This window comes from Phoca vitulina, unplaced genomic scaffold, assembly GCF_004348235.1.
Source record: "Phoca vitulina isolate PV1807 unplaced genomic scaffold, GSC_HSeal_1.0 scaffold38, whole genome shotgun sequence".
Classification (NCBI taxonomy): domain Eukaryota; kingdom Metazoa; phylum Chordata; class Mammalia; order Carnivora; family Phocidae; genus Phoca; species Phoca vitulina.
The window spans coordinates 17,691,021-17,706,184 of record NW_022589741.1 but is presented as its reverse complement, the minus strand read 5'-3'; the positions used below and the strand labels follow the sequence as shown (position 1 = coordinate 17,706,184).

Below are 15,164 nucleotides of genomic sequence, written 5' to 3'. Positions count from 1 at the left end.
TTTCCAAGATTAATTCAGAAAAAAAAAAAAAGTTTTTCTTCTTTTCCATTAAACTGGATAGATCTCCTGGAAAATCCCTTGAAAATGTTGAGGTTGATGCTGCTTCTCCCTCCCTCCCCTCTGCCCTTTTTCTTTTCTTTGTAAAGAATGAGTCTGGGTGTGATTTTATAACTATTATAGTTTGTATTTGATGGACCCAATGGAAACCTACTTGCCAAGAGACAGAGTAATAGCCAGTAGTTTTAGCCAGTAGTTTTAGCCGTAATCACAGAAAAATCCTTTCCTCTTCTTCAGTCTTTCCATTGCTCTGTGATTGTGAGCCGTATCTTTAAAAGACTGTTTCTAAAAAGTGCTAAGATTGTGTTTTCTTTCCATAAGCTCTACAAAGCATCCTTTTTTTCCTACCCACAAAATAGTCAGGAAGATACTAGACAATGGGATCAACTCCACTCAATGTATGTTTTATTTTATTCCTCTTCTCAGAAGCTTTTTAATGTCAACTTTCTTCTCTTATCACTGATTTCCCTGGCATCTCTTTGGATTTATTCAATTCATAGGATGTGATTTTACCTATGATGACACAGTGCTTTGCAGCTGACCCATCATTCCATTCATCTGTGTATTTTTTCTGCCAACTAGAATTTAAAGTTTATCGGAGGTAGGGACAATATATTTAAATCTTTCATATTGTCTTCAAAATCTCACGTGCAGTGTTCTGTACAGAGTTGACACTTATGTATTTGAATGGATTTAAGAATACTTTACATGGATTGAATGTGGGTTTAATGTCAATATGTCTAGAACATGAAGGTTGGAGTCCAACTGACCCGAGTCAAATCTCAGGCCAAAGAAACATGAATAATCTGTGTGTTCTTGATCAAGTTACTTATCTTCTCTGAGATCCATTTTCTTTCTTTTGTTTTTTTCTTAAAGATTTTATTTATTTATTTATTTGAGAGAGAGAGAGAGACAGCATGTAAACAGGGGTAGGAGTGGAGGGGGGATGGGAGGGGGGCGGAAATAATCTCAAGCATACTCTGCACTGAGAGTGGAGACTGACGCAGGGCTCAATCTCACAACCCTGAGATCATGACCTGAGCTGAAACCAAGAGTTGGACGCTTAATTGACTGAGCTACCCAGGTACCCCTGAGATTCCATTTCCTTCTATATAATGAAGATATTATATACTTTTTTAAGGACTACATGAGGAGAGTAGTCAACAGCTTATGTTCTGGTGTCCTACAGCTCTGGGTTTGAATCTCATCTCTGTATTGCTGCATCATCTTGAGCAAGTTAGTTAACCTCTTTAAGGCTCGTTTCCCTCATCTGTGAATTGGGGTCTATCACAGTATTTATCTCATGGAGTAGTCTGAATTAAATGGATTCAGTGAATGGGCGCCTGGGTGGCTCAGTTGGTTAAGCGACTGCCTTCAGCTCAGGTCATGATCCTGGAGTCCTGGGATCGAGTCCCACATCAGGCTTCCTGCTCGGCAGGGAGTCTGCTTCTCCCTCTGACCCTCTCATGCTCTCTCTGTCTCATTCTCTCTCTCAAATAAATAAATAAAATCTTTAAAAAAAAAAAAAAATGGATTCAGTGAAATAATGCATGAACTTAGAGTGGGACTTCATACCTAGTAAGAATTCAATTAATGGCGGACTATTACTTTAGAAACGTGCCTAGTGTACTCAACACCAGTGGGCTGCCATTGGCAGACACTCTCTAGACCTATTACAGGATAAAGGAAATTATTGCGTAACTTTCTCATATGATGACATTCTGACTCTTTTAGCTATCTGAAATGGCACCAAATTCTTCTGAAGAAAAGGCTTTCTTGGAAGGATCATGAACATCTGGATTAAAAAGAGCTTACATTCTCAAAGTGTAGTGGGTTGGAGATATTTTTTATTGAACGTAGCCATCTTGTGATTTGATTTCCTCAGGATATGAATCAGAGAGAAAAAACTGAATTTTTGTCCCAGAAAAAAAGGGAGGACAGGCGGAGGATTTTTCACTGGTAAGGCAATTTACACACTTGTCCTTTTCATAGTGAGTCATGGTCTATGATACATTTCATAGCAATGTCTATGAGTTTCCAAATCTGGAACAAGACATATCAGCCAAATAAGGGATAAAGAAGAAAACAGACTTTTAATCCACCTAGTTACCATTCACAGAATTCTAGAAGTGGAACTTCAAAAAAATGACTGTGCTAGCACGCCACGTGTATTTGTATCTTTAAACCCATTGAGAGAGAATTAGCTAATCACTTTCCAAATACCTTTAGCAAAACAGCAGAAGAATTCCATCACCTTCCCTAATGTTTTATAAAAAGTTCTTTTTTCCTAATCTTTTCCCCAAACCATGTTTCTTTCCTGCTAAGTCTTCTTTTCTTGCTTTCATATTGGCTGACCTAAGTTCATCTTAAAATGACATTGTAAACTTTTTAAAAATTATTAAAGCTTATCCCTTAGTCTTTTTATTTTTCTAATCAAGCAAATTCATTTAAAAACCTCCCTTAAGTCCAATTTTTCCATACATCAGGTCATTTGAGGTTACTATTCTGAGGGTGTTCCCCAGATATTCTAATAATAGAATAAAAAACACCAACACTTTTTTATATTCACTTGGGTATCCCCAGGACCTACTGCCACTCAGAATTCATTATAGGTGCTTACATAAAACATCAACTGAATAGATAAATACGGCCTCATGTTTATAAACTTCTTATACTTTATGAAAAACTTTAACTTTCTCAAAAAATCCTATCTGAGGTTCTCTTATTTTCTCTGCCCCCCCCCATTCCCAAATCTTCTTTTTCCCTCCATCCCCAAATTTTACCTTTAGTTGTAAACACAGTAAGTAGCAAAATGGAGGTCTGAGCTTCGGTCTCCAAATCATGTGAGTTTATCAACTTCATCTGAACATTTATTTATCAAAGCAGAGGCACTAGGGTTTTGAAAAATATAGACCCTCAAACTTAACCTCATACTCAGAAAATGAAGAGAATAATGGAAAGAGTGCATATCCATTCTAACATGTCTTTGTCTGGAACATCTGAACATCGTGGTATTTTTTAACTGCAGAATGTGATTTGTTTGTAGATAGCTTTTAGTCTTCTCTGACCATGAGCTCCAGTTTTCACTTCCTTTCTGCAGGCTTATCATTTTTTTCATGTGGCATCTCTGCATTTTGTTCTGGGTATGAAGTATTAACAAGACATGACAGGGCACTTTTAAGCTCTTCATCATCAAGATGTCTCATGGCGCCTCAACTGAGTGTTGCGTGATCAGTGCGAGGACCTTGGGATGCCTCGTGATGAAAAACTTGCTGCTTCTACAGATTTTATGTGTGTGTGTGTGTGTGTGTGTGTGTGTGTGTGTGTGTGCTGAAATCAACCATCTTTACCATGTATTTCATTGACTTTTCTAGAACTTACAGAGGTGGGTATTATATGATCAGGGAGACAGGGTCTTTTGTATTGAGCTCTTCAAAGGCAGGGTCTGTGTCAGAAAATGTTATATCCCCATCTCCTAATCCATGTCCTGGCACAGAACAGGTCCTTCATACATAGTTCTTAACCTGAACTGACAGTTATAAGAAAATCCAAGAAATATGAAACTCAGTCTAGACTTTGTCCATAACAGTGTGTCCTCTGAAAGGTCACCGAGCTTGTTACATCCTCTGTAAAATGGGATTTCTGTCTACTTTTGAAAGACCAAGGAATGTGAGAGTTCCAGGAAATTGGGCCTTACACAATATTTGTGTTAAACTTCACAGACCAGGTGGAGTTTAATCCTTAAGTAAATAACTTACAAACTGATGGCCCTTGTGTGAATAATCAAAGCAAAGGGACTCTTGGTGACCTACTTGGGGATCAGTATTTTTAATGAGTATGTCATTTTTGGATAAATTCCTGTGACCCTCAATATCTGTTTTTTTCCCTTAATTCACCTTCCATTTGGATCCTTTTTATTGTTGGAATGGAATTGTCAACTTGAAGATATGCTAAGAAGTGGTTTGATACAATTTGGGTTCATAAATCTTAACAGGAAGAGTCAGGAATCCAGTGGCTCAGAGCATTGTGAAATCATTAAATCAGGTTTCTGGAATATGTGAGCAGCCTACTACTTTCTCATTAATCTGAGGCAGAATGCCCAGAAAGAGTATTTCATAAAGGTTAGTGCAAGAAAAAAGTCCACTGACTCATTGTTGGGTGCTGGATGACCTAGGAATTTATTGCATTTATCAATGAAGGAGATCTATATTCTAATCTTCTCTTACTAGGAATGTCATCGTAAACTTGTAAAGGAACAATTCTGATGATTTCTCTCACTTTGTTTTCTCAGTGGTTCTCAAACTTTAGGAGGCATTATCATCACTTGGAGGACTTATTTTTTCTTTTTTAAAGATTTTTATTTATTTGAGAGAGAGAGAGCATGTGAGCAGGGGGTGGCACAGAGGGTGAGGGAGAGGGAGGGGGAAAGAATCTCAAGCAGACTCCTCGCTGAGTGTGGAGCCCGACCCAGGGCTCCATCTCACGACCCTGAGATCACGACCTGAGCCAAAACCAAGAGTTGGACGCTTAGCCAACTGAGCCAGCCAGGTACCCCCAACCTCCTGGAGGACTTATTAAATCACAGATAGCTGGATACTCCCCTCAACGTTTCTGATTAAGTAGAGCTGGGGTGGGTTGGGTTTCCACAATTTGCAATTCTAACAAGTTCCCAGGTGGTGCTGATGCTGAAGGTCCAGGGACCACATGCTGAGAACACTGTGCTACCTGAAGATTGCCAAGACTGGTAAAAATAAATATTCCACAGACCGCTGCTCTTTTCTGAGACTACTTTCATAAAATGGGACTTAGATAACCATCAGTGGCACAAACCACAGGCAGACAGCGATAGGTCAGAGTGTCTGTATAGAACTACGATAAATACTGGAGAAAGAAACCCAGAATTGTGTTGTTGTTGTTGTTTCAAGTTGAACTTTCAGCTCCTTCATGACTTTGTAGAACACATTATTGTGGTCTTTTCAAACTTCTTCTTCAGTCATCTGAAAATATATTGCCTGAATCTTTAAAAGCAGGAGGGACAATATGTCTGCATTTTTCCCCATATCGTCATTTTTGGTTCCATACTCTCTTTCTCAACAAATGGACCATGTATCCCAGTGTCCTCTCTGAATAGATTTTAGTCTTTAGTATCTAATTAGATACTAGACAATAATCCTCTATCAAGTTATCTTAAGTTGCATACTTATTTCAGATAGGCACAATGTCATCAATTCAGGTTATTTTCCTGGAGCCTATTTCATTCAATTCAGTTCAATGCAATGTAACACCCGTTGACTGACTACATGCCAAGCACTATTCTGGATGCCTAGGAACAGGCATGATCAAGACCACCACAAATTCCTGCCCTTGCAGAGACAGACAGATAGTAAACATAATACATATTACATAAATCAATATGCTATATTACTGGTAGTAGACCCTATGGAAAAGAGGAAATGAAAGCAGGGTAATGAGGTGTAGGACTTCGGGGGTATAAGGAGAAGGCTGTGTGTACACAGATCCCCCAGGTAACACTACAAGCATGTATATATCTGGGGAAGAGTATCACAGACAAAGAGAACCGCCGATGCAAAGGCCAAAAGGCAGGAGCTTGCCTGACATACATACAGAATAGCAAAGAGGCCAGTGGGCAAAATGTGTGAAGGGAAAGTAGTAGTAGATCTGAGAGGTAAGAGAAGCAAAGTCAAGACCATATAAGCAAGGCTTTTGTAGGTCACTGGAAAAGATGTTGGCTTTCATCTGAGTGAAATGGGAATCACTGCAAGGTATTGACTTTCAAAGAAGGATCTGTCTGAATGTTGTATTAGAATAGACTGAGCAAGGCAAGGATAGACGCTAAGAGAATGAGAAATGCCAGTAACCCCAGCAGAGATGATGTGACTTGGTCCATGGATTGGTCAGTAGGGGTGATGCGTAGTTCAATTCTGCATATATTTTTGAAAGTAGAGTTCAACAGGATTTCATGACAGATTGGATGTGGAATGTTAGAGAAAAAGGAATCAAGGTTTTGGCCTGAGGGACTAGAAAAATGAAATTGCTATCAATTGAGATGTAAAAGGCTGCAAGAAGAACAGGCCTATGGGGCATACTGGGATTTGGGTTTTGGACATAGTGAGTTTGCCATGACTATTAGACACCTGATTGGAGGTGTCAAAATGGTTGTTGATCACATGCATGTGGGGCTTATGAGAATATATTGAGTACATCTGGGCTACAGATGGAGTTGTCAGCATGTTGGTATTAAAAGCTGTGAGGCTCAACAAGATTATTAGTGAATGGGTATGGATAAAGTAGTGAAGGCCAGGACTCAAGCCTGGGCATCTCCAGCATTAAAAGATCAACAAGGAAAAAAAAGGAATCACAAGGCAAGATGGAGAGAGAGTGGCCATCAAAGTAGGAGGAAAAGTAGGGGGTATAATGTCCTAAAAACCAGGAGAATGAAGTGTATCGAGTAGAGGAGAGTGAAAAATAGTGCCAGATGCTGATGGTCCTTCAAGTAAGATGAAGACTGACAATCTACCATTGAATTTCACAACTAGAGATCATCAGTGACCTTAATGAGAATGTATCTGTGCAGTGGTAATGGTTAAAGCCTGGTTTAGGTAGCTTAAGACAGAATGCTAGAAGAAGAATTGGAAATAGTGAGGAAAGTTGGCTCTTGAAGTTCCTGCCAAGGGAAGCAGAGAAATGGAATAGAAACAGGTGGAGAAAGTGAGGTCAAGCTGAGGGTTTGGTAGTGGTGGTGGTGTTTGTGTTGGTTGGGAGTTGGGAGAAATAACAATATGGTTGTGCACTGATGGAAATGATCCAGTAGACAGGGACAATTAATGTTTCGGGAAAGATAGGAAGAATTCCTTGAGCAATTTTGTTGGGCTGGCAAATGGCCATAAAACCTAGTATCCAAGTGAAAGACTTGGCTTTACAGAAATCAGATACTTTCATCCACGGGAACAGGCATGTTGAGGAGTACTAATGCTGGTGGGAGAGGGAGATAGAGTGTTGTGACCCTGTGCAAAATCCTTTTTGAATGCCTCAGTTTTCTCCAAGAAGTAAGAAGCAACATTATCTCATAAAATGTCAAAAATCATTCAAAAGAAAATAAAGCCCAAATATATGCCTCTACAAATATTTATTCAAAAAATAAAACAAAGCCAAACACAATATAAAAAGTATGCAATAAATGTTTTATTTTAGGAGTTTTCCTAAATGAACTGATTTGACTGAGGTTTGAAAATAGAGATGTAATGGCTGTTCAACTAGGGAACCCTTCTTTTCCTGGTAAATGTCTCAGGATCAAGCAGGCATTCTTCATTGCTCTACTAACCTTCAAAATTGTTCAAAATTAGGGGTATTTGTATAGAACATATTTATTTGCCAATTCAGTGTGCATGAATGTCTATAATATCTTTTAGATGGTGAATGTGGGTGGAGTAATTTCCGTGGGAATTCTTCTACAGTGATCTCTTGCTCTTCATTTCAACAAGATGGCTGACCTCTACCATCTTGTCAGTGTTGTCATTTGGCACTTCGAAGATATTGGCGCAGTTCTTAAACAGATATTAATAGGAGTTTTGGCCATTCTTGTTTAAGATAAGCTCCGAAACTTAATCAGAGATAGGAAGCACACATATGATTAAAAAAAGAGAGAGATAGTAGGCCCTTTAATCTAAATTATGTTTCCCCTCTGGGGTAAAATATATATATATATATCACCTTCTGGAGGATTGAAATTATAAATTATATCTTAGTGCTTTACTTGAACAAAATTTACAAAACTCAATTCAGAAGGCATTGCATAAATGTTTTGCAATGATAATAAAATAGTTTAAAAAATACTTAGGGGGGGTTCTTCATATTGGTGAACCAAGTATGTTTGAAGCAAAACAAGAATAACCATAGCATTGAACTCAGAGGAGTGTAGGGGAAATGAAATGAGATTGCCCATGTAAAGTGCTTCTTATAGCACATTGTTCATGGTAAATGTCTAATAAATTATGTGGTAGGTATAAGGTGATGTGGTTCCTTAAGAAAGGTACAATAAAATTGTCAAAATTAAGGGAATATTCCTAGTTAGCTGTGTATTTTTTGGCAGGGGGAGGGGGTGGCAGAAAATTACTGTAGCCCCACATTACTTTATTGAGGACCGGTGTTTAGCAGTGGAACCATTTAAGGACCGAATCATAAGAAACAGTCACTCAGCATTATGTCCAAGGCACTGGAGTAAGCAACTGAAATATACATTTTATTTGGTCCTTATGATAGACCTGCACAGTAAGTTGTATTAATTGTGTAGATGAGGAAATTGAACTAGGGAGACATGAAGTGCTACAATGGGCAAGCTCTGCAAATTGCTAAGTAAATTAAAATATCGAGCTGCCTGTGAGAGAGCAAAATCCTCACCAAGATCACGATGTGATTTGACTCCTAAGTCCACAGTCTTCTTTCTACTACTATTCTACCATTGAATTGCTCATCTAAATCCAACTCAAATTCAAGTGCATGTTGCTGGCTTGGTCAGAATCAAGGAGTCTGTGTACTTCGCTATCCATCATGGAATTCAGTTTACGGCTCTGAACATGTATGTAGAAAGGGCTTACGCTTTGGTATTCACAGAGATTGAAGCCAACAGGAAAACCTCACCTTCTGTCCCATGAGAGAAAAAGTTCTTCCCATTCCTGAAAGCTATAATATAGTTTCTTTAGAAGCTGGCTGTGTTTCAAACTAGTATTGTTCTGGTTGATGAAAAAAAGAACGTTCCCTCTCTCTTCTTACGGGAATGCCAAAATGAAGAAACAAAAAAGCAACAACAAAAAAGAAAACCCAACCTAATTTTTAAGATTTTCTATTCAGAACAAAAGAAAATCAAGAACAATAACTTTCTTTTTTTAAGAGGAAAACCAAATGGTAGTAGGTTGGTTTTAACAGCTTTGGGAGGATATTCTAAAGATGTAACACTTCCTTCATTCGTGGTAATCAGTTGTTTAACACTGAGAAGCTCCATTTATGAATGAAGGGGAACAGTTTGGCTGGCAGAACAACTTACAAATATAATATTTTGTTCATGAATATTATGTAAATACAATAAATTCATTAAATAATGAATACATACAATGTAACATTTTACACCTGAGTTTATTCCAGAACAAAAAAGAAATCAATACAAACATTTTGAAAAAAAGTTAATGTAGAAATATCAGCTCTCCAGTTCTCAACCCTTTAAATTTTTTTTCTTAAGATGTGAAAATGTAAACTCTCCACTCCATCTATAAGTGGCCACCTAAAATAGGAAAAATGATGCCAGAGCATCAAAATTGTTTTTTTTTTTTTTTCTTTCTATAACCTAGGTGGGAGATGGGAAGTTCTCATTTGGGAAGGGGCGGGAGAACTGCCTGGGTTTCCATCATGAGTTTAATATGAGAGTAACTATGTACAACCATATGACGGATTTAGACTTTCAATAGGGAAAAAAAAGTTCATTCATGTCTACAAGGACTGGTTGAGAACAGGAGAAGCTGCTGTTAATTGGAGCACAGAGCTTAATGGTAAAAGGGTTGATAAAGATAGAAATTACTTAGTAAGAGGAACTGTGACTTTCTTTTCTCCAAAGAATTTAAAAAATCTGCTTAGCCTGCTTCTCTGATAACCTAGGGGCTCTTCCCCTGGGGAGACAGGCGTCTGCACCGATGATTCTCTTGAACTCATCAGGGTCCCACAAAAGACTTCCCTCCTCCCCATCCCCATTCCTATCTCAGGACTTGCTTAAACGGCATATACCTTTTATACATGATGCTACACGTGAAGCTTGCTTGGCTATTTCTCATGCCCACGGGCCAGCTCACTTGTCCCTTTTGGCTGATTGCAGACAGCCTGTAATCCCTCGAGAGAGAGGAAGAGAAAGAGGAAGAGGGCAGAGACAAAACCCGGCTTCCTTCAGCTTTCCTCCACTTCATCGGAGGACTCTGTGACTCATCCCTGAGTTCTCCACCCCCAAGCAACTTCCACCAAATCCCAGCCCCCCAGATTCTTGTTGAACATTTTCTTTAGCGGTGTAATCTTATTCTGACACAACAGCGAATGCTGATTTTATTCGAGTTCTTTCAACAAACTCATTGAATTGTTGTTGTCCCTTGACAAGCGCCCTGTCACACTCTATGCTCGGTGGCATCCCGCAAACACCTCATCCCCCGTTACTTTCCTTGTTTCTTTTTTTGTAAGTCCTCCTTTTGTTTAGTTTAGAACAAGTCCTTTTTTTTTTCCCCCAACAGACTTATCTTGGAAAAGATGGAGAAGAGCCAGTAAACTTGGCTTCCTCGATTCTGCTCATGTGAGTATCATTTATATTTCTAACTATTATGCAACTGTCATTAAAGCCCTGCATTTTCCCAGGTTTCTGTGGAGGAACTGCCTTGTTTGATCTTTGCGATGCTGGCACTCTTTTAGAATTAACCATGGAAAAACTTGATGACACTTCCGTGGTTCTTGTAAAATTCATCTTTGGGGTAATTTTACGGTGTGTGTTTTCCCCCCTGAATGTTTAAGAGAGCTGGATTTCTGTCTCTTTGTGGAGTGTTCCAGCAGCTGTGTCTCATTTGCTTTGCAAGGGCATTGGAAGAAATTGCTATTTTGGAAGCCTCTCAACATATGGGATAATTGTATAAAGCACTTTACAGTTTGCATAGTGCATTCCCTTTATTTTACCCAGTTCATTTCTCAAAGAAGCCCAGGGCATGTTGTTTACATTTTTCAGAGAGAGAGAAATAGAGGTATAGAAGAAGTAACGGAAGCTTGGCAGGGTAATTTCTCTCACTCTGGAATTAACCAACAGATTAAAATCTCTTCTTTCAGATCCCTTAATACTTTTGATCAGAAAGCCTCATGCCTTGAGGCACCTGGGTGGCTCAGTTAAGCATCCAACTCTTGATTTTGGCTCAGGTCATGATCTCAGGGTTGTGAGATCGGGCCCCGAGTCAGGCTTTGCACTCAGCACAGAGTCTGCTTGTCCCTCTCCCTCTGCTTCTCCCCCTGCTCACTCTCTCTCGCAAGCAAATAAAAAAAAAAAAAAAGCCAGGGGCCTGGGTGGCTCAGTCTGTTGAGCGTCTGACTCTTTTTTTTTTTTTTTAAAGATTTTATTTATTTATTTGAGACAGAGAGAATGAGAGAGAGAGAGCACATGAGAGGGGAGGGTCAGAGGGAGAAGCAGGCTCCTTGCTGAGCAGGGAGCCCGATGTGGGACTCGATCCAGGGACTCCAGGATCATGACCTGAGCCGAAGGCAGTCGCTTAACCAACTGAGCCACCCAGGCGCCCCGAGTGTTTGACTCTTGATTTCGACTCAGGTCATGATCTCAGGGTCCTGGGATTGAGTCCTGCATCACGCTCTGCATTCAGCGTGGAGTCTGCTTGTCTCTCTCCCGCTGTTCTTCCCCTGGCTCAAGAACTCTCTCTCTAAAATAAATTTTTAAAATCTTAAAAAAAAAAAACAACCCTCATGCCCTTTGACCTAAACAGGTAGTTCTGTGCATCTGCAGAACGTGTAGCCGGGCTAGTGTTAGGTCTGCCCTAGCCAAGAGCTGTCTGAGAGACTGGACATTGGCAACTGGGATGTTTAGCTCTGTTACTAAAAGTGATATAGTAGATGGCTCAAAGCACCAGTTTTGGGGTCAGACTTCCTGGGTTTAAATCCAACTTCCAACCTTTATCAGCTGTGTGACATTGGATGAGTCACTTAAACTTCCTCAGACTCATTTTTCTTATCTGTCAAGTAGGGACATTCGTTACTACCGCATGGGATTAGTGTGAGGCTAAACTGACCACATCCAAGCAAGGCTCTAAGCACAGCGCCCAGCACACAGTGAGCCCTCTGTAAATGGTAGCTTAGTACCATGTTGTGGTTCCAAAGGTGGCCACCGGGTTATTCTTTCCTAAGGTTCATTCAAGTTGATTTGTCTCATGAAATTACACATATGGCCCAGTCAGGACTGGAGATAGTTGATAGTCCTAAGAGGAGGCTTATGGGGCAGACAGAACTTACACTAGTATTTGCTCTGCTTTTAAGAGGTATGATATTTATAACTTCTGTCTCTCTGTCATTCTCTTCAAAACACAAATGGCGATGTTGCTCCTCTTGAATAATGTGGGAAATTCATAAAGGGCCCAGTTCACTGGTACCCACAGCATCTCAACCTACGTCCATTTGGGATGGTAGCACACAAAAAAGTCAAAAGATGACCTTGGTTTTCTTACCGTTCCAGGTGAGAGTAGGATATAGAGGAAACAGCAGGGATGTGCCTAGTTGTGAATGTGCTCTCACTGGAATAGAGAAGACTGAGTCCTGCATCTCTGCCAGTTGGCTGGGTAAACTGAGCAACGCACTTTGCTATTCTGTGCCTCAGTTTCCCCAATTACAAATGATAATTATAACACCCACAGAATGACCAATTTGTACCCTATTTGCTGGGGCTTTCCCATGGCGAGTGCCATGTCCTGGGAAACTCTTCAGTCCCACGAAAACTGGGATGGTTAATGCCCTATATATTTGCCTCTCAGCTCATCACATTCACCATAAAAACAGTGGATATAAAGGTACTTTGACATTTCATGAACAGAAGAGTATAATCAAATCAATTCTGAATACCTGGGGTCCTGAAATAGTGCTTTGGGTTATTGAAAGAAAAACATGGCAATAATATAGTATATCATTTCTCAAGTAAGAATATCACACTTTCATTCTTGGTACATCATCTTATAAACTGCTTAGATATATGTAATGTGACTGGCAAAGTCCATTAATGGATATACCATGCTTTATATCACTCTTGTATGTTTAAACCCATGTAAGTGAAGGCACACAAGCATACTCAGTGAAGACAAGTACTTTCAGGTCATGACAAGAGATAATTTGCATTGGAAAGACCTCATTTGAAACACTTTTACTTGCTGAAAAGTTCTGTTTTGCACCCAAGGCATATTTTTGAAATACATTGATTAGTGATTTGTCTTAGAAAACTTCAAAGGAAAACAAAATAGTCTGGGGAAAATGACATAACTGACCATCTACCTAATATATGCGAAATAAGTACACACCAAAGGATAACACTCCATTGCTAGGAATTAACCTGGGGCAGCATCCATGTTCAATAGATGTGAAAAAATACTACCCAATGTGCACATAGGGGAATTAGAGCAATTTCCAAAAAAATGATTCATTTAGTTTTCTTTCATATTATATAGATTGCACTTGAGTGGAACTTCAAAATGTACAAGCATGCATTTGCTTGAAAATTCAAATTTTTTCATTGACTTTTATGTTTTACCTAGAGGCATCCAATCAGAATTCAAGCCACTGTAAGATCTAGAAATGCCAAAGTGAGGCTTCTTGTAGACATGCATAACAAGATAAATAATGCATAAATAGTACGTATTAGTAAAGGCATAAAAACAAGTAAGTCTGGTCCAACTCATTTGCTTCTATTAAAAAAAAGAAGCGGTATTTATTTTTAAAATTAGACTTTTAAAATATAACAACTTGTTTTCTGCTTGCCTTAAAATGGAACATGTGAGCCTCTGAGAAAAATCTCCAGATACTCAAAGACCCTGAACACATTGCTCGCTTTTTCTCTTTCCTAGAGGACCTACTGCAGCTTTGGGTGCATGGCAGACACTCAGTAAAACCTTGTTAACGTATACTGAATGTTCTGTGTATTAGTCTTAATTCAAAATAACATAATGAAACCGGAGTGAAAAGGGCTTGGTCCACCATGCCACATTCAACTTCTCCCCAAGGAATGAACTACTTTACCTCTTAGACAGAAGCAAAGAACTCATTCAAAAGCAGGGCTGAAGGCTGTTGGAGTTATTGTTGTTTACATTGCCCTGGACAGAGGAGTAATTATGTTGGCTTCAAAGGCCTTTTCTTCTACCTCCCATCATGGCATGCTAGTGCAGGAAGAAGCCTTCATTCTGCTCCTCCATTTCACAAATGGAAACGCAGAGGAGGGACCAATTTGCCCAGGGTCACAGATTCAAACCTTCCCAGATATTTCTTAGTCTGAATTTAATTTTTTCACATCTCGCCAAATAGAGCTGTAGGTAATTTTCCTGGTGCTTTTTTTAGTTTAGGAGATGCCCTCTGCCCTAGGTCCTGCCATCCCAACCCCCCTACTCCTTAAACAACTCTGCTTCCTTCTATCACTTTCAAATGGCATTTTCTTTGCCCTCCAACAACACGCTTGAACCTCCCCTCCAAGGTCTTAGGCTAAAGGACTCTTCTAGACTACCCAAGTGATATAAAAATATGAGGGCCATTCCCACACTTCTTCCTAGGCCCTCGGCCTTTGATAACAGCGATGTGTAGCTCCGGGCTTGTACTGATGTCTTTCAGGCTTCGCTAATGTGAGTCAGGCCTTTGCTGTATGGTTAATTTAGCAGATGATGAGGGCAAGCTGAAACTCGTGAGGATAGGCAGAAGCTGGAGCAAACCGAGGTCATAGCTCGAAGAGAACCTCCAAGAAGACAGATGGCCTGTGGCTCCTAGAGCATCCTTCCCCTGACAGTAGTGATGCAGCCTGAAAGTAGAAAAATGACAGTCTCTTGTGAGGGGCGCATGAGGGCACAAAGATTTTTCAAAACTCAGCCCCACAGAGAGGAAATCTGGTTGATATTTATTCAGCCCCTTCCTTTTAAATCTTGATTACCCTTGGCTCAGTTGGTGCTGAAACTTACGCACGATCGACAGGTGATTCTTATGTAAGAATGGAATCTCGGGCGTGATAAATTTGGTCTTGAGACATCTCAGCACGGTTACTGCAGACGGCAGTGTCATGATGGCGGAGTTAGAGAGAGGCATCCTGCTGGGCTGGAGGCTGTCTGTGACATGGCTACTCAGTTCAGAACTGTCTGAGCCAATTCCTTGAGCCTCAAGGTCATGACCAAGGGATCCAGCCCAGCTGCAGGATTGACATTCATTCTAGCAACATTCTTCCCTCCTCCCTTGGACGCTGCTGCTGACTCATTCCCGCTCACAGGTCCAGCAAGAATCAGGTTGCAACCTGTGTTCTTTGTGAATATCTTTATAATTTGGAGTCTCTGTCT

At 40.0% G+C, this 15,164-nt stretch overlaps 1 long non-coding RNA gene across 1 annotated transcript in view; it reads left to right on the top strand.

Annotated features, from left to right (window-relative positions):
• Positions 1 to 15,164, top strand: part of LOC116646796 — a 48,814-nt gene that overhangs the window by 12,703 nt on the left and 20,947 nt on the right. Inside the window, exon 2 of the long non-coding RNA XR_004302221.1 lies at positions 10,341 to 10,399. This is a non-coding gene — a long non-coding RNA (uncharacterized LOC116646796). The remainder of the gene's footprint in view (positions 1 to 10,340; positions 10,400 to 15,164) is intronic.